A 21002-nucleotide genomic window follows, 5' to 3' on the forward strand; every position below is an offset into this window, starting at 1 on the left:
CACCAATACCAGGTAGGGAATGGAGTCCTATGTCATGTGTTCACAGCATACACTACAATCTATGTGAGTGTCTCTGCCGAAGCCAGTGTCAGATAGGATCAGCCTGGACTGAAATCACACAGATCAGGGTAGAGGGTCCTATATGGTTTCAAATTGGCAGCTTTGAACATGAACATGAAGGACAGTGTGTGCATGGGTAAATATGGGCTTGTGGGTCACTGTTTTGTCATCACCTATTCTAATTGGGTGATGTTAGAGTGTGAGGTAGTCTGATCCTTTACTGAGGATGATTACCCATCAGCCTGACTGACATGATGCCAGAGAACTACAGCAGAATTATTCATTCTAACACTATGCACCTAAACCAAGGTCAGTCAGAGCTGAGATTAAGTGTGTGGGCGGGACTGTCGAGGCTCCGAGGCAAAGCAGTGATGCATGGCTGCGCAGCGGCAGTCCTCTCAATCAGGGCTGCCTGGGTAATGTTTACAATACTTGCAACGGCTGCATAGCTTGCTATCTGGCTCCTTAAGGAGGAAGGCTGCTGCTACCAGCTTGTGATTTATCACTGTCCCAAATGTGGAGAGGAGTGTATGAGGAGTGTTTGTGTGTGAGTGTGTGTGAGCCCAGCCAGCAGAGGGGAGCGCCGGTGGCTCGCCTCTGGACTCTCTCTTTGTTGACAGCCAGTTGTGACATATCCCAAGGATTAGTGGCTCTGTCGACATGATGCCAATGGCTTCTTAAAATAGATAGAGAAGGACACTCAAAGAAAACAGAACCGCGGTCTTTAACCACGGCAGGCTCAGAGTGGGACCGACCCACATCGCAAGCCAGCCCGTCAGAGTCAGGCGACCAGCCTGTTAGCCAGTCTCTACCGCAGAGAGCCTGTACAGAGACACTGTGATCCTAGCTGAGATTTCCATCATCAGGACTCCCAGTGGAGACTGTACAGCACAGAGCGATGGCTGTGAACAGACCAGAAGGTAAGTCACGCAGACGATAACGAGTTAAGGTACACTACATACTGTTCTAGCAGCTAGAGCCTCGGAAACTATTGTGTTGCTGTTTGAGAGAGTGTGTTAAAGTTCATAACGTGTGATGGAAATGAGATGGCTATTACTCTGGGAGGAATACTGATGGCTTGTGGGTGTCTCTGACTGAGAAAATGATGTATAACTGATGCTGAGGCAGCAGTATAAGCAGAGAGACTGAGAGAGAGAGAGAGAGAGAGAGAGAGAGAGAGAGAGAGAGAGAGAGAGAGAGAGACAGTGTGTGTGTGTGTGTGTGTGTGTGTGTGTGCGCGTGTGTGTGAGAGTGAGGCAGCACTCCAATTCATTGAGAGGAAGAATCGGTGCTAAATTATTTATGAGAACCCATCTATTAATCAATGCTGCTGCTGCTTCACAGAAACTCTCTCAGCTTTCAGAGTTCACCTGTGGTCTTTGCTGTAATGTGCTGCTCTCTCTGTCTGTCTGCAGTGCAGTGGGCAGTGGACAGGCGCTAGTTTGATCCACAAAGCTGTTCTTGGAAGTGGCTTAGGGTGAGCAGTGGGGTGTTTGTGGCACAGAATTTTGCCAGGAATGGCAGCCCTCTTGGAAAGGCTTGGCAGAATGGAGCTTTGACATTACTCTGTCACTGATGACACCAGAGCTTTTCTCTCAGGGGCACCAGGTCTGTATGGCCACAGTGTTGCCTGGGTGGATTGGGTTTTATGTCATTTGGGGTATCAACAAACCCCTCGCGGTTCGGTCACTTGATCTGTCGGTGCAGACAGGTCCCTAAATGGGACAACAGTGTGGTTACTGGACCAGTGACCGACAATCAGACACTGGGCTATAAAGTCTACAGTACAACGGTTACTGTCACGTTTACACAGGTTATTAGGATTAGGACCATAAACCTGAAAGGAATAGAGCTGGTATGTGTCTGGAGAGAAATCAAAATGGCAGTCATACTGTATAAGTCGAGTTTTCGATTTTGAAAATCATGTTGAGCCACTTAAGACAGCAGATTTTCAATGTAATCTGCCAGCTCAAGATTTGTGTCCCTAGCCTCATCTTGATACATGACAAACAAACACGTCCATGAAACAGTATAAACAACATCGTTGCAGCCTGAGTGTACAACTGCAGACACTCTGGTCTTCAGAAAAATGAAAAGAATGATGGAACAGCTGGGAATTAAAACTTCATTAAATCCCAGGGGTAATAAGATGACCTCTGACAGTACAATTCACTCAGCAGACAGTCTATGAATAAGATAAACACTAACCTGATGTCATTCTCTACCCTGTCTCTATGTTGTCCTCAGAGAGGATAGTACGGGGCCTGGCATTGACCCTAAAGGTCATAAGTGAAAATAGCATATTGTCTCGGAGGCAAGTACGGTTAGCATGTTGGATGTAACGTGATCATTTGTCAGTATTTATGTCGGTCACAAGTGCTCAAGGATCCGCTTACCAGAGTCATTTCAAAAGGAGATTGCAGTACGTCACAATTTGTCAATCTGTCATGGTGGTTGTTTTGCCTCGCCTCGAGGTAACTCTGCTAAGCAAATAAACGAATATATGCTAATAGATCTAATATTAGCTAACACATTGTGCTAATAGCTCTCTGTTAATACTAGGTGAATATGCAAAGCAATGCTTATAGCAGAGGGACGTCATGGCAGTGAGGTGTCGTGATGACAAAGCAGATTTGAGTTCTGAGTGGATAGAAACGCTGGAAATGGCAGCTATTTTTGGGGACGAATTAGGTGGCAGCTCCACCACCTACAATAACAAAACTCCAATCTAACCCCTCCAAAACGCCGAAGTGTGTACAGTTGAAGTCGGAAGTTTACATACACTTAGGTTGGAGTCATTAAAACTCGTTTTTCAACCACTCCACAAATTTCTTGTTAACAAACTATAGTTTTGGCAAGTCGGTTAGGAAATCTACTTTGTGCATGACACAAGTAATTTTTCCAACAATTGTTTACAGACAGATTATTTAACTTATAATTCACTTTATCACAATTCCAGTGGGTCAGAAGTTTACATACACTATGTTGACTGTGCCTTTAAACAGCTTGGAAAATTCCAGAAAATGATGTCATGGCTTTAGAAGCTTCTGATAGGCTAATTGACATCATTTCTGTCAATTGGAGGTGTACCTGTGGATGTATTTCAAGGTCTACCTTCAAACTCAGTGCCTCTTTGCTTGACATCATGGGAAAATCAAAAGAAATCAGCCAAGCCCTCGGAAAAAAAATTGTAGACCTCCACAAGTCTGGTTCATCCTTGGAGCAATTTCCAAATGCCTGAAGGTACCACGTTCATCTGTACAAACAATAGTACGCAAGTATAAACAGCATGGGACCACACAGCCATCATACCGCTAAGGAAGGAGATGCATTCTGTCTCCTAGAGATGAATGTACTTTGGTGCGAAAAGTGCAAATCAATCCCAGAACAACAGCAAAGGACCTTGTGAAGATGCTGGAGGAAACAGGTAGAAAAGTATCTATATCCACAGTAAAACAGTCCTATATTGACATAACCTGAAAGGCCGCTCAGCAAGGAAGAAGCCACTGCTCCAAAACCGCCATAAAAAATGAAACAAAAAGTGAACTGTTTGGCCATAATGACCATCGTTATTGTAGTAACTTGACAAGGAATGCCCACACGCATTTCAATATTACTTTCCTTTACTTTCAACCCAATAACTAAAAGGTGTACAGCCAGGTACAAACGGTACAAAAATAGCAGAACTATCTAGCCCACTCAACCGGTGGTAGAATCACATTGCACAGATCTGACTCTTAGTGATGACATCATCAAAGGGGAAAGGTCACGGTCAATGCCAATAATAACCATGTAATTATTTATATAGTGTCCACACTATAACAGTTATGTTTGGAGGAAAAAGGGGGATGCTTGCAAGCCGAAGAACACCATCCCAACCGTGAAGCATGGGGGTGGGAGCATCATGTTGTGGGGGTGCTTTGCTGCAGGAGGGACTGGTGCACTTCACAAAATAGATGGCATCATGAGGCAGGGAAATTATGTGGATATTTTGAAGCAACATCTCAAGACATCAGTCAGGAAGTTAAAGCTTGGTTGTAAATGGGTCTTCCAAATGGACAATGACCCTAAGCATACTTCCAAAGTTGTGGCAAAATGGCTTAAGGACAACAAAGTCAAGGTATTGGAGTGGCCATCACAAATCCCTGACCTCAATCCTATAGAAAATTTGTGGGCAGAACTGAAAAAGCGTGTGCGAGCAAGGAGGCCTACAAACCTACACCAGCTCTGTCAGGAGGAATGGGCCAAAATTCACCAAACTTATTGTGGGAAGCTTGTGGAAGGCTACCCAAAACGTTTGACCCAAGTTAAACAATTTAAAGGCAATGCTACCAAATACTAATTGAGTGTACATAAACTTCTGACCCACTGGGAATGTGATGAAAGAAATAAAATCTGAAATATATCATTCTCTCTACTATTATTCTGACATTTCACATTCTTAAAATAAAGTGGTGATCCTAACTGACCTAAGACAGGGAATTTTTACTAGGATTAAATGTCAGGAATTGTGAAACTGATGTATTTGGCTAAGGTGTATGTAAACTTCCGACTTCAACTGTACATACTGTATCTGTACAGTGTTTATACTAAGCTGCTACACTACTGCTGGTGTTTTTACAGACATGCCGAGACAATTCCCTAAGATCACGCTGAGTGAGGTGGATGAGGAGACACGTCTGCTGGCTGAGAAGGTGTATGCGTCAGCGCTGAAGGAGGAGGACACTAAGGATGCCCTGTCCATGTTCACCGTCCCTGAGGACTGTCCCATCGGCCTGCACCAGGCCAAGGAGAGGGAGCTGCTCAAAGAGCTGGCAGAGCAGCATTCAGAAGAGAGCGCCAAGAGGTGAGTCTAGCCCTCAACAATACAGGACCTCATGGAATCTAAACTAGCTGATCAATTCAGTTCTGGAGTGTTAAGTATTTATAAGAATGTTTGCTTTCCAGGAAGAAGAGTTTCAAGATGATCCGTTCACAGTCAGCATCGTTGCAGGTCCTGCAGATCCCTGTGACTGCAGAGTGGGCCCGTTCTGTGGTGACCCCATTCCTCTCACCCTCCTCCACCTGCTCCTCACTTCCAGAGAACTGCCCCGAGTACCAGAGGGTCACCATCAGTGGAGACTACTGCGCTGGTGTAAGTGCTCCAAGCAGGTGGCATACAGTTCATACACAACTCATGCAGTATTTCACTGCATACTGGAAGAGTTGCAATGAAATGGGACAGTAATGATTGTGTTTTGCTTTTCGTGTATTGATGTGAATATTTATGTGTATAGTGTATATTGATGTTTTTGGTTCATCTGTAAAAGAGAACTTGGACTCAGCATGACTCCCTGTCAAAATACAAGTTTGATCATTTAAATAATAAAAGTGGTACTTTGTTATGACTTTAAATTCCCAGGTGGTTAGGAATAATTTTTTGTGGTAGAGAGTCCACAGGATGAAATGGAAAGCCATGTGGTAAGACTAGTAATGACAGCTCTCTACTCTCCCCAGATCACAGTAGAGGACTATGAACAGGCAGCAAAAACCCTGATGAAAGCCCTGTTCATTAGGGAGAAGTACTCCAGACTGGCCTACCATCGCTTTCCACGGACCGTCGCTCAGTTCCTCCGCAGCGCTGAGAACCAGACGTGGAAGGAAGAGGACGAGGTTCTACCAGGTATACACTGAGTGTACAAAACATTAAGAACACCTTCCTAATATTGAGTTGCACCCCCCTTTTGCTCTCAGAACAGCCTCAATTCGTCGGGGCATGGACTCTATAAGGTGTTGAAAGCGTTCCACAGGGATGCTTGCCAATGTTGACTCCAGTGTTTCCCACAGTTGTGTCAAGTTGGCTAGATGTCCTTTGGGTGGTGGACCATTCTTGATACACACGGGAAACTGTTGAGTGTGAAAAACCAAGCAGTGTTGCAGTTCTTGACACAAACTGATGCGCCTGGCTCCTAATACCATACCTTGTTCAAAGACACTTAAATATTTTGTCTTTCCCATTCACCCTCTGAATGGCACACATACACAATTCATGTCTCAATTATCTCAAGCGGATTTAACAAGTGATTTAACAAGTGACATCAATAATCAATAATAATTTCCCCTGGATTCCCCTGGTCAGTCTATTTCATGGTGGTCATAATGTTTTGTACACTCAGTGTATACTCAAACAGTGCCCATAAATTAACTATATGTACATAATGTGTTCTTAACGTCCTGTACAAGTGGAGTCCATTGTATTAGAGTCTATGTCAGTCATACTGGTCTCCCCACAGATGTCTGCCCTTGCCCTAGGGAAGAGGGGAGGACCCTTACAGCATTGAGAATATCCCAGACAACCTGAGCTATGAGCTGCAGACAAAAGATGGCATAGTGTATGTGTATGAGAATGCAGAGGCTCTAAGTCAGAACAGGCCCCGCAGCCTGCCCTACCCTGACCTGGAGACCTTCGCCATAGACCTCAGCCATGTGCTGGCCATGATCGTTGATGGACCCACGTGAGTGACCACCACTTCCTGAACTCACCACTGTGTAATGGAGCTTTATTTTTGTCTCTGCATAACTAACATGCTTTACAGGAAGACCTATTGTCACAGACGCCTGAACTTCCTGGGCTCAAAGTTCTACCTGCATGAAATGCTCAATGAGATGGCTGAGCTAAAGGAACTTAAGGGTGTTCCACACAGAGACTTCTACAATGTCAGAAAGGCAAGACTTGAATGTGAAAGCAAAATTTGTCATCAAAAAATGTGAAAGTCCATCACTAAATCTGATTTGTCCACTTTCCGACTGTGATGTCTCTTTCCCCAGGTGGACACACACATCCATGCAGCTGCCTGCATGTCCCAGAAGCACCTTCTAAACTTCATCCAGACCACCTACAAGACGGAGGCAGACCGTGTGGTGCTGGAGAAGGGCGGGCGGAAGCTGACCCTTAGAGAGGTGTTTGAACACCTCAACATGGACCCCTATGACCTCACTGTGGACTCCCTGGATGTACATGCTGTAAGACCCTCCCTCTATCTATTTCTCCTGCCGTCATAAATACCCTTACAAAGAAAAACAAATGTAAAAAGGTGAAAAAAGTGGTTCAGACACGTGTGAAGTTTCACATGGCAATCCTTAATTGAAACAGGGGGCGGCAGGGTAGCCTAGGGGTTAGAGTGTTGGACTAGTAACCGAAAGGTTGCAAGTTCAAATCCCCGAGCTAAGGAGGTACAAATCTGTTGTTCTGCCCCTGAACAAGTGTAAGGCTTGGGCGTAGTGGAGGAGGAAGCAGCGATAAGGGTTATAGCTTTTAATGCTCAACAAGCAAAACACCAGCCAACCCAAAATGTGAACTGAGCGCACACAAAAATCTAAGTGCCCAAAACACAGTGAGCGCAAAACCATGCACTAGCGCAAAATAATTACAGCGTGTACCAAAGCAACACACAGAGAAACAATCCCGCACAGGAAGCAGGCGGGCCAACTAGCTAATATAGCCCATCTAATCAACCCAACTAAGGACAGGTGCAAACAATAACAGAAAGGGGGCAAACAAAAGGAATCAGTGGCAACTAGTAGGCCGACAACCGCCGAGCGCCAGCCGAGCAGGAGGGGGCGCCACCTTCAGTGGGAGTCGTGACAGTACCCCCCCGACGCGCGGCTCCTGCAGCGCGCCGACACCGGCCTCGAGGGCGACCCGGAGGGCGACCCGGAGGGCGAGGTGCAGGGCGATCCGGACGGAGGCGATGGAAATCCTTCAACATGGATGGGTCCAAGACGTCCTCCGCCGGTACCCAGCACCTCTCCTCCGGGCCGTACCCCTCCCAGTCCATGAGGTACTGCAGGCCCCTCACCCGGCGTCTCGAGTCCAGGATGGCCCGTATGCTGTACGCCGGGGACCCCCCGATGTCCAGAGGGAGCGGAAGGACCTCCGGCACCTCACCTTCCTGTACGGGACCAGCTACCACCGGTCTGAGGAGAGACACATGAAACGAGGGGTTAATACGGTAATAGGAAGGGAGTTGTAACCTATAACACACCTCGTTTATCCTCCTCAGGACTTTGAAGGGCCCCACACACTGCGGCCCCAGCTTCCGGCAGGGCAAACGGAGGGGCAGGTTCCGGGTCGAGAGCCAGACCCTGTCCCCCGGTACGAACATGGGGGCCTCACTGCGGTGGCGGTCAGCACTCCTCTTCTGCCATCCACTGGCTTGCTTCAGGGATTCCTGGACGGCTCTCCAGGTCTCCTTGGAGCGCGGTACCCATTCCTCCACCGCAGGAGCCTCGTTCTGGCTCTGGTGCCATGGTGCCAGGACCGGCTGGTAACCCAAAACACACTGAAAGGGTGACAGGTTAGTGGAGGAGTGACGAAGTGAGTTCTGGGCTAACTCCGCCCAAGGAATGTACCTCGCCCACTCCCCTGGCCGATCCTGGCAATACGACCGCAGAAACCTGCCCACCTCCTGGTTCACCCTCTCCGCCTGCCCATTACTCTCGGGGTGATAACCAGAGGTCAAACTGACCGAGACCCCCAGACGCTCCATAAACGCCTTCCAGATCCTGGATGTGAACTGGGAACCTCGATCAGAGACAATGTCCTCCGGCACCCCGTAGTGCCGGAAGACGTGGGTAAATAGGGCCTCCGCAGTCTGCAGGGCCGTAGGGAGACCGGGCAACGGGAGGAGACGGCAGGACTTTGAAAACCGATCCACAACCACCAGGATCGTAGTGCTCCCCTGAGACGGGGAGGAGATCTGTCAGGAAGTCTACTGACAGGTGCGACCATGGACGTTGTGGAACGGGGAGGGGCTGTAACTTCCCTCTCGGGAGATGCCTAGGAGCCTTACTCTGGGAGCACACCGAACAGGAAGAGACATAGAACCTCACGTCCTTAGCCAAGGTGGGCCAACAGTACTTTCCCCTGAGACCCCGCACTGTCCTCGCCACACCAGGATGACCCGAAGAGGGTAGAGTGTGAGCCCACCGAATCAACTGATTACGGACACCGAGCGGCACGTACATGCGACCCACGGGACACTGTGAAGGCACAGGTTCCAATACTAACGCCCGCTCGATGTCCGAGTCCACCTCCCATACCACCGGTGCCACCAGCCTAGAAGCTGGAATAATGGGAGTCGGATCGATGGGCCGGTCCTCAGTGTCATAGAGACGGGACAGCGCGTCGGCCCTCGGGTTCAGGGAGCCTGGCCTATAGGAAATAGTGAACCTAAAACGGGTTAAGAACATGGCCCACCTTGCCTGACGCGGATTCAGTCTCCTAGCTGCCCGGATATACTCCAGATTCTGATGGTCGGTCCAGATGAGAAAGGGGTGCTTAGCCCCCTCAAGCCAGTGTCGCCACACCCTCAAGGCTTTTACCACCGCTAACAACTCCCTGTCCCCCACATCATAGTTACGCTCCGCCGAACTGAGCTTCTTCGAAAAGAAAGCAGTTTCGGTGGCGTACCCGAGCGCTGTGATAGCACGGCACCCACCCCAGCCTCGGATGCGTCCACCTCCACTATGAATGCTAGAGAGGGGTCCGGGTGCGCCAACACGGGTGCTTCGGTGAACAGCACCTTCAACCTCTTGAAGGCTACGTCCGCCTCAGTCGACCACCGCAAACGCACCGGCCCCCCCTTCAGCAGTGAGGTAATGGGAGCCGCTACCTGGCCAAAACCCCAGATAAACCTCCGGTAGTAATTGGCAAACCCTAAGAACCGCTGCACCTCCTTCACCGTGGTTGGAGTCAGCCAATTACTCATGGCCTTAACGCGGTCACACTCATCACCACCCCCGTGGTGGAAATGCGATAACCCAGGAAGGAGACGGGTCGTTTGGAGAACACACACTTCTCAGCCTTGACATATAGGTCATACTCCAGCAGTCTCCCAAGCAACTTGCGTACCAGGGACACATGTGCGGCGCGGGTGGCGGAATATATCAGAATATCATCGATATAGACAACCCCGCCCTGCCCATGCAGGTCCCTGAGAATCTCGTCTACAAAGGATTGAAAGACGGCTGGAGCATTCTTTAACCCATACGGCATGACGAGGTACTCATAATGGCCCGATGTGGTACTAAACGGGGTTTTCCACTCGTCTCCATCCTTAATACGCACCATGTTATACGCGCTCCTGAGATCCAGTTTTGTGAAGAATCTTGCTCCGTGAAATGATTCCACCGCCGTAGCGATGAGAGGTAGCAGGTAACTAAACCCCACCGTGATAGCATTTAGACCTCTGTAATCAATGCACGGACGCAGACCTCCCTCCTTTTTCTTCACAGAAAAGAAACTCGAGGAGACGGGTGAGATGGAGGGCCGAATGTACCCCTGTGCCAGAGATTCCGTAACATATGTCTCCATAGCCACCGTCTCCTCCTGTGACAAGGGGTACACGTAACTCTTGGGAAGCGCAGCGTTAACCTGGAGATCTATCGCACAATCCCCCTGTCGATGAGGTGGTAATTTGGTTGCCCTCTTTTTACAAAAAGCGATCGCCAAATCGGTGTATTCAGGAGGAATGCGCACGGTGGACACCTGGTCTGGACTCTCCACCGACGTGGCACCTATGGAAACTCCTAGACATCTCCCTGAACACTCCTCTGACCACCCCTGGAGAACCCCCTGTTTCCACGAAATACAGGGATTGTGATCAGCCAGCCAGGGGACCCCAGCACCACCGGAAACGCAGGCGAATCGATAAGAAAGAAACTAATCCGTTCCTTATGATTCCCCTGCGTTACCTTGTCCAGTGGAACCGTGGCCTCCCTGACCAGCCCTGACCCTAATGGCCGGCTATCTAGGGAGTGCACGGGGAAGGGGGAATCTATCGGCACTCGCGGAATGCCCAGCTTAATGGCGAGTCCGCGATCGATAAAGTTCCCAGCTGCGCCTGAATCGACTAGCGCCCTATGCTGGGAAGGGGGAGAAAAATCAGAAAACAAAATTAATAAGAACACGTGACCAACAGGGGGTTCTGGGTGAGTTTGGTGCTGACTCACCTGGGGTGACCGAAAAGTGTTCTGCCTGCCCTCTCGACTCCCAGATTGACTCCTGCAGCACCGGTCGGCCGTGTGTCCTCTCCGACCACAGCTGGTGTAGGAGGAGCCACCTCCTCCGGTACCCCTCGGCACGGCCCCCCCTAACTCCATAGGAGTAGGGGTGGGGGTGCACGAGGTGGCACGGACAGGACCCTTTCCGAACGCCCGCGGGCAGCCAGCAGATTGTCCAGTCGGATAGACATGTCGATGAGCTCATCGAGAGACAAAGCGGTGTCCCGACAAGCTAGCTCCCTGCGGACGTCCGCCCGGAGACTACACCTGTAATGGTCTATCGGGGCCCTGTCGTTCCACCCCGCCCCAGCCGCCAAGGTCCTGAACTCCAGTGCGAAGTCCTGCGCGCTCCTCGTCTCCTGCCTGAGGTGGAACAGCCGCTCACCCGCCGCTCTGGATAGTGATCCCTCGCCGAATCCGGACCATTCCAGACTGCATTGGCCCACTCCAGAGCTCGGCCCGTCAGGCAGGAAACGAGGGCACTCACGCTCTCCTCCCCCGAGGGAGCAGGTCTGACGGTGGCCAGGTACAGCTCGAGGTGGAGCAGAAATCCCTGGCACCCAGCCGTCGCTCCATCATACTCCCTTGGGAGCGCCAGACGAAGCGCGCCGGAGCCAGACGCGGTGGGAGGCGGAGGTGGCTGCGTCGGAGGAGCCGGAGGTGGAGAGAGGAGACCACTCCTCTCCCAACGGTCCATCCTCTCCAACATCTGGTCCATCGCGGATCCAATTCGGTGGAGGACTGACGTATGATGGAGCACGCGTTCCTCCATCGAGGGAAGGGGGTTGGCAGTTGCTCCTGCTGACTCCATAGGTGGTGCTGGATTCTGTAAGGGCTTGAGCGTAGTGGAGGAGGAATCAGACGCAGGAAGCAGCGATAAGGGTTATAGCTTTTAATGCTCGACAAGAAAAACACCAGCCAACCCAAAATGCGAACTGAGCGCACACAAAAATCAAAGTGCCCCAAACACAGGGGACAAAACACAGTGAGCGCAAAACCATGCACTAGCGCCAAATAATTATAGCGCGTACCAAAGCAACACACAGAGAAACAATCCCGCACAAAGAGCAGGTGGGCCAACTAGCTAATATAGCCCCGCTAATCAACCCAACTAAGGACAGGTGAAAACAATAACAGAAAGGGGGGAAAACAAAAGGAATCAGTGGCAACTAGTAGGCCGGTGACGACGACCGCCGAGCGCCACCCGAGCAGGAGGGGGCGCCACCTTCAGTGGGAGTCGTGACAGTACCCCCCCCCGACGCGCGGCTCCTGCAACAAGGCACTGTTCCTAGGCCGTCATTGAAAATAAGAGTTTGTTCTTAACTGACTTGCCTAGTTAAATAAAGGTAAAATAAAACATGAACAAAGGGGTCTCCCCACCACAGTTTCAGTAAAAAGCTAAGGTTTGGGGCTGGAGAAATGCAACCACTCTGTAACAGAAGTTGTCATGGAGAGAAGACCATGGCGCAGCAGGTATGTGAATACTCATAATTAATTTAAAGAAAGGAGTAAAGCATCCACTTGACAAAACAATAAAGGTGACAACAGCAACAGTTCTGCAGGCTATTAAACGCAGTGCAATAACAACCACCCACAACCCCAAAGAAAAACACACACACCTATATAGGACTTCCAATCAAAGGCAACTCAACACACCTGCCTTCAATTGGAAGTCCCAATCAACAACACAATCATTCACATACAAAAACTGCCACGTCCTGACCCCAAAACTAATACAATAGCTCCATCTACTGGTCAGGACGTGACACACTCATAAATCCTTACGGTACGGATGCATGGACTGTACATCCATGATACACTACATGACCAAATGCATGTGGACACATGCTTGTCGGACATCTCATTCCAAAATCATGGGCATTAATATGGAGTTGGTCCTCCCTTTGCAGCTATAACAGCCTCCACTCTCTGGAAAGGCTTTCCACTAGATTTTGGAACATTGAATCTTCTACAATGTCATTGTAGAAGACTAAGTTCCAGTGAAGCTTTCCCTTCACTGGAACTAAGTGGTCTAGCCCGAACCATGAAAAACAGCCCCAGACTGTTATTCTTCCCCCACCAAACTTTACAGTTGGCAGTATGCATTGGGGCAGGTAGCGTTCTCCTGGCATCCGCCAAATCCAGATTCCTCTGTCAGACTGCCAGATGGTGAAGCGTGATTCATCACTCTAGAAAACTCGTTTCCACTGCTCCAGAGTCCAATGGCAGCGAGCTTTACACCACTCTAGCCGACGCTTCTTCAAGAATCAATTGGTAAATATGATTAATTCATAACTCCAAAAATGGATGTGGTCGCTAAGGATTGCCCCTTTAATAACAGGCAGTGACTTTCATACAGCAGCACTACACTGAGTGTACAAAAGATTAAGAACACCTACTCTTTCCATGACATAGACTGACCAGGTGAATCCAGGTGAAAGCCATGATCCCTTATTGATGTCACTTGTTAAATCCACTTCAATCAGTGTAAATGAGAACGTGTTCTCAACTAGCCCACCTGGTTAAATAAAGGTGAAATAAATAAATAGAGGATGAATGGGAGGAGACAGGTTAAAGAATAATTTTTAAGCCATGAGACAATTGAGACATTGATTGTGTATGTGTGCTATTCAGAGGGTGAAAGAGCAACACAAAAGATTTAAGTGATTTTGAACGGGGTATGGTCGTAGGTGCCAGGCGCACTGGTTTGTGTCAAGAACTGCAATGCTGCTGGGTTTTTCAGTTTCCCGTTTGTATCAAGACTGGTCAACCACCCAAAGGACATCAGCCAACTGTGGGAAGCATTGGAGTCAACATAGGCCAGCATCCCTGTGGAACACTTACGACACCTTGTAGAGTTCATGCCCTGACGAATTGAGGCTGTTCTGAGGGCAAAAGGGGGTTGCAACTCAATATTAGGAAGGTGTTTTTAATGTTTTGTACACTCAGTGAATGTCGCCATTTGAACGTGATCCATTAACATGCCCAAAAAGAGAAATAATTTTGTCCACTGTTATGCGAATGTCCCGCATAATTTGTAACACATTTAGGATTTTTAGATGCAGTCACCCTAATTCCAGGGGTGGAAACATTGCTACTGCAACGTGTTAACAGAATAACATTTCAACCCCACATGTGAACTTGCAATTCCACATGTGAAGTTTTCTTACATGTGAAACTTCACATTTTAATTATTTGTAATTTTTATCATGTGGAAGTTTTCACATACAGTGCCTTCAGAAAGTATTCAGACCCCTTGACTTTTTTCACATTTTGTTGCATTACAGCTTTATTCTAAAATTGATTAAATAGTTTTTTCCCCCTCATCAATCTACACACAATACCCCATAACGACAAAGCAAAAACATTTACTTACGTAAATGTGAAATATCACATTTACATAAGTATTCAGACCCTTTACTTAGTACTTGAAGCACATTTGACAGCAGTTAAAGCATCGAGTCTTCTTGGGTATGACACTACATGCTTGGCACACCTGTATTTGGGGAATTTCTACCATTCTTCTCTGCAGATCCTCTCAAGCTCTGTCAGGTTCGATGGGGAGGACAGCGACCCTAAGCACACATCCAAGACAACGCAGGCGTGGCTTCGGGACAAGTCCCCCCAGTGATGTTCGATCGGGTTAAAGTCCGGGCTCTGTTTGGGCCACTCAAGGACATTGAGGCTTGTCCCGGAGCCACTCCTGCATTGTCTTGGCTATGTGCTTAGGGTTGTTGTCCTGTTGGAAGGTGAACTTTCGCGTCAGTCTGAGTTCCTGAGTGCTCTGAAGCAGGTTTTCATCAAGGATCCATCATTACTTTGCTCCGTTCACCTTTCCCTCGATCCTGACTAGTCTCCTCGTCCCTGCCGCTGAAAAACATCCCCACAGCATGATGCTGCCACCAGGAAGGTATTGGCCAGGTGATGAGCGGTGCCTGGTTTCCTTCAGACGTGACGCTTGGCATTCAGGCCAAAGAGTTCAATCTTGGTTTCATCAGACCAGAGAATTTTCATGGTCTGAGTCTGTGCCTTTTGGCAAACTCCAAGCGGGCTGTCATGTGCCTTTTACTGAGGAGTGGCTTCTGTCTGGCCACTATACCATAAAGGTCTGATTGGTGGAGTGCTGCAGAGATGGTTGTCCTTCTGGAAGGTTCTCCCATCTCCACAGAGGAACTCTAGACCTCTGTCAGAGTGACCATCGGGATCTTATCGGGCTTTTATGTCCCCCGGTTGCTCAGTTTGGCCGGGCGGGTAGCTCTAGGAAGAGTCTTAGTGGTTCCAAACTTCTTCCATTTAAGAATGATGGAGGCCACTGTGTTCTTGGGGACCTTCAATGCTGTAGAAATGTTTTGGTACCCTTCACCAGATCTGTGCCTCGACACAATCCTGTCTCGGAGCGCTACGGCCAATTCCTTCGACCTCATGGCTTGGTTCTTGCTCTGACATGCACTGTCAACAGTGGGACCTTAAATAGATAGGTGTGTGCCTTTCCAAATCCTGTCCAATCAATTGAATTTCCCACAGGTGGACTCTATTCAAGTTGCAGAAACATCTCAAGGATGATCAATGGAAACAGGATGCACCTGAGCTCAACTTCGAGTCTCATAGCAAAAGGTCTGAATACTTATGTAAATAAGGTATTTCTTTTTTTTTTCATTTTTAAGAAATTGGCAAAAAGTTTTTAAAAAATATATATGTTTTAGCTTTCCCATTATGGGGTATTCTATGTAGATGAGTTTTTTATTTTTTTATTTAACCATTTTAGAATAAAAGTCAAGTGGTCTGAATACTTTCCGAAGGCACTGTATGAAACTGCAAATGTGATTTTCACATGTGAACTTGCATTTCGACATGGGAGAGTGAGATTTTCACATGTGAAACTGCATATCCAATTTTGACCTGGAAATTTCCCAAGTGAAACCCCAATTCTTTATTTTTTTTAAAAACATGTTTTTTATTTTATTCAACTAGGCATATCAGTTAAGAACAAATTCTTATTTACAATGACTGCCCAACGGGGAACAGTGGGTTAACAGCCTTGTTCAGGGGCAGAATGACAGATTTTTATCTTGTCAGCTCGGGGATTCAATCCAGCAACCTTTTGGTTACTGGCCCAACGCTCTAACCACAAGGCTACCTGCCACCCCCTCACCATGTGAGGTGAAAACATGTTTCTCTCCTCACACGTTAGACGGTGGTGTTAACTCTTAATTGAATACATGTGAAAATATGGTTTCACGTCTGAAAACAGAAAATGTGTTAATACTGTGTTTTTTGTAAGAGTATATCATCCATACTGTACAGGAACAGCTGTTATGCCCTATAACACATATTTATTGTGTAACCATAGCTGTTCAGTTATCTATAGTTATCTATAGCTAGAGACACGTGTTCGTTTTGGAGATCTGTTAGCACCATCCATAAGCTAATATTAGATATCTGTGTGTGTCTCACCCCACAGGGCAGACAAACCTTTCACAGATTCGATAAGTTCAACTCCAAGTACAACCCAGTGGGGGCCAGTGAACTCCGAGAAATCTACCTGAAAACAGACAACCTCATAGATGGAGAGTACTTTGCACGCATTATCAAGGTATAGGTCATTCATACTGAAAACATCCTGATTCTCTCAAATTGATGACACATGTTATGTTGCATAAGCTATCATTATTATGCAACAACAACATGTGCAGCAACACATTTGCACATGTGTTACTCTGATGGATGGGAGGTGACAGAGACCCAGAATAATGGTGTTTGGAGATGAGATAACTTCTCTTTTATTTGATCTTTCTACCACGTCTTGCCCTTGACAGGAAGTGTCCCATGACCTAGAAGAGAGTAAGTACCAGCATGCTGAGCCTCGTCTGTCCATCTACGGACGCTCTGCAGACGAATGGGACAGCCTCTCCAAGTGGTTCATCCAGCACAAAGTGCACTCTACCAACATGCAGTGGATCATCCAAGTCCCCAGGATCTAGTGAGTGCTGCTGCCTGAGTGACAGCTGAAGGCAAAGAGTTACATTTAACTTTCAACTGGAGGAAGAATGTAACATGGCTACTATGAAAGATAGTACTCTTTTTGTGAGATGTTTGGCATGCTTAAAAATGTTTCACTTCTTTCAGTGATATTTTCAAGTCAAAGAAGTTGATCACTAACTTTGCCAAGATGTTGGAGAACATATTCCTTCCTCTGTTTGAGGCTACAGTCAATCCACAGAAGCATAAAGAGCTACATGTATTTCTCAAATATGTGAGTATAATTCATTTTGATTTTCCTGCAAAAACTATCCTGATAGTGTCAACCATTCACCATTCAACCCCTATTTTTCCTGTGCAGGTGACAGGCTTCGACAGTGTGGATGATGAGTCCAAGCACAGTGACCACATGTTCTCCTACAAGAGCCCCAAGCCTGAGCAGTGGACAGCAGATGAAAACCCTCCCTACAGCTACTACCTCTTCCACATGTACGCCAACATCATGGTGCTCAACAATCTGAGGAAGTAAGTAACTGTTGCTATCTGCCCCTCCCAGGCCTCTGGTAACGGACCCAAACCATTATATCTCTTTCAAGAGAAACAGAGAGTTCCAACTGTCCTTCTACTGATGCTGCTGAGGGGAAAATGGAGGTCTTACACCCATTGTTCAGTTGCTATTATTCATTGAATTTCCAGTAAGACACTTCAGAATGTCCTGAGGGCAACCAAGGGGAGCAGAACAGGTGTCTGATTGCAGGCATGCTACATTGCTGCACAGTGTAATGCACCAAGGCATCTATAAATAAATTCCCTATGATAATACAAAGGAATAGAATTACAGTCTCTGACAGACTTGAATTACTGGTACATATGGTCAAGGAGCTCCTCCAAAGTCACTGAAGATGCTACTGTAGGCCCACATAATACACTTGTGTAGCTCTGTGTGTGAATATGACCACTGAATATTTCCCTGGGTCTCTTCCAGAGAACGAGGCTTGAGCACCTTCCAGTTCCGTCCACACTGCGGGGAGGCTGGATCCATCACCCACCTGGTCTCTGCTTTCCTCACCGCTGACAACATCGCCCACGGCCTCAACCTCAAGAAGGTCCTCTACTACCATACTGAATCCTGCATCGTCTGTCCTCAACACACTCTAGCCTACACACACTTATTTGCCATCAAATATACTGTAATTGCTCAACTCCCCAGCATGTTTGAATGGAGCACTCATGCTGATCTCCCATGTGATACAGTAGGTGCTACTCACATGAATAGTGAATGTCATGAGATGACCCTAAAGAAATGCAAAGCTATCTAATATTCTCACATGAAAGCTCGCTGTATAAATGCTAGTCATTGTAATGCAGTAGCAGTGTTCAGCCCTTCAGGCCTCACTGTTTGCTTCATTTTCCTGTCTATCTGTGGGCCTAACCAGCACACAGACAAAGAAAGGCCCTGTCTACCAGGCCTGCTCCATGCAAATACAGCCACTGAAAATAACCGAGCCAGCCACAGGGACAGGAGCTAGTTATCAACTTTTGACACATTTTAACATCCACCGTGTCTGCTGAACAGTAAGCAGAGACCTTGTATGATGAGCAGGTGACAGCGAGGTATGTGTGAGTCTGTGTGTATGTACTGAGTGTGTCTGTCTCTCTCTGCCACAGAGCCCTGTCCTACAGTACCTGTACTACCTGGCCCAGGTGCCCATTGCCATGTCTCCTCTGAGCAATAACAGCTTGTTCCTGGAATATTCCAAAAACCCTCTCAGGGAGTTCCTACACAAGGGGCTGTGCGTGTCTCTATCAACAGATGATCCTATGCAGTTCCACTATACCAAGGTAAACTGTTGGAGAAAATAGTAGCTCAAATCAGCTCCAGCTGAGTTCCATAGCTGTTTTGTAGGACAGTACTTGATGACAGTGTGTCCTGTCTGTAGGAGGCACTGATGGAGGAGTATGCCATTGCGGCCCAGCTGTGGAAGCTCAGCACCTGTGATGTGTGTGAGATTGCCAGGAACAGTGTGCTGCAGAGTGGCCTGTCTCACCAGGTAGAGCCCTGGGCACTGATATCTACCCTCTTAGAAAAAAGGGTTCCAAAAGGGTTCTTCGCTGTCCCAACAGGAAAACCCTCTTTGTTCCAGGTAGAACCCTTTTGATTCTAGGTAGAAACCCTCTGTGGAAAGGATTCTACATGAAACCCAAAAGTGTTCTACCAGGAACCAAAAAGGGTACTTCAAAGGGTTCTCCTATGGCGACAGCCAATGAACTTTTACATTCTAGATAACACCTTTTTATAAGAGTGTATAATAGCATGAATGCAAAATAACATTAAAATATCCTTCCCCTGTCCCCCATCTAATGGAGTGGTTATACCTAAGGAGCTTATATGATATACAATCTCTGGTAATACTGTATGACTCATTTTGCACAGGAGAAGAAGCACTTTATTGGGGCCAACTACTTGAAGGATGGACCTGAGGGGAACGACATTCGGCGGACCAATGTGGCTCAGATCCGTATGGCCTACCGCCACGAAACCCTGTGCAATGAGCTCAGCTTCCTAGTGGATGCAGTGAAAACTGAAGCGGCCATTGGCACACAACCAGAGTGACCACAATAACATGGGATTTAGCTCAATCCATGCATGTAAGCTCTCAACCATCACAACGATATCTCTTGCATTCACGGGAGAAAAAACCCAATGGTTTTAATGAATAAGTGTGTCTCTTGTTTCTCTGGCTGCATGTGTGCTAGTAGTTCTGAAAGTAGTGCTCAAGTGGAAAAAGTGGTCCCCGAAAATGGTGTACTATGTGCAGATATATGCCTAAGTGGCTGGCCCACATGGAGGAATATGTAGGCCAAGCACAGCTTCCAGAAAAGCAGTTGCTTTCAAACTAGGCATTTCGTGGATAATTGAGGTAAGACAGTAATCCTGCTAATAGATCATGCATGTATGAACTACACATTGACAAATCCAAAGCGGGAGGTTTAATAAATACTTATTAATCGCCAAAGTTCCGGAGCATGTCTTTAACAGTATAAAAATAGTTTGGAGAGGTAGCAGTAGGAGCCAACTACATCTTAGTGTCTAAATTATGTATGTCCACAGTACAAGGGTTTCCTTCTACAGTGCAGCAACATCATCTGCACTAGGGCTGGCTCACTCTGCAGAGCACTTGCTCACAGTTCAGTAATGTTACAAAATATTTGGGTTTCAAGTGCAATGTCTGAGAGAAAAAACACTGGCCACTTCTATTTTGATGTCTAACACTCACTGTATCATGCCTTAGTGATGGGCGGTCCCAGCTGTTGACAGAACCTGACAGAGTGTTTATCTCTGGAGCTGGAACACTGCTTTAGCTGTGACGAATGGTACATTTCCACTGTCCCTTTCCATGTGTGCTTGTTTTTTACAGGATGTCATGCAGTAGGTTCCAAGGAGGACACTGAAGTCAGTTGAGGACACTGTAGGTGCAAAACATTGTACTTGTATGCACTGTATGATATTTGCTTGAAATATTTGTGTGAATGTTTTCTTTCAATTTGAATGAAAACAGGCATTTCTATTGGTCAGAGTATGCAATATTTAATTTGAATGTACTGTATCTATAACTTTGGAAAGCAACTATGAGCCAATTGAATGTTGGGAGTTTGAACAAGAGAGAAAAATGTGAAAGCATATCTTCACCTCTAGTCGCACTGAGATACAAGTGGCCAAAGATGTTATACTGCTCTCTCACCTCTTGCTTGTTAATGGTTGACAGAATGCTGAAAATAGCCTGTTTTTAATTATGTTACTTTTGTTATCAATAAAGATATTTAAACATGGATTATTCCGGTTTTTTTTGTCATGCAGCAATTTAAAACTGTGAGATGATGGAATACATTGTTTATTAGAACATGAATACTATGAAGCG

At 47.1% G+C, this 21002-nt stretch overlaps 1 pseudogene; it reads left to right on the forward strand.

Moving 5' to 3' along the window:
• Positions 1–452: 452 nt before the first annotated feature.
• Positions 453–20915, forward strand: LOC106587203 (AMP deaminase 3-like; annotated as a pseudogene).
• The last annotated feature ends 87 nt before the right edge of the window (positions 20916–21002 follow it).

The sequence above is a fragment of the Salmo salar genome, chromosome ssa26 (genome assembly GCF_905237065.1).
Source record: "Salmo salar chromosome ssa26, Ssal_v3.1, whole genome shotgun sequence".
Taxonomy (NCBI): domain Eukaryota; kingdom Metazoa; phylum Chordata; class Actinopteri; order Salmoniformes; family Salmonidae; genus Salmo; species Salmo salar.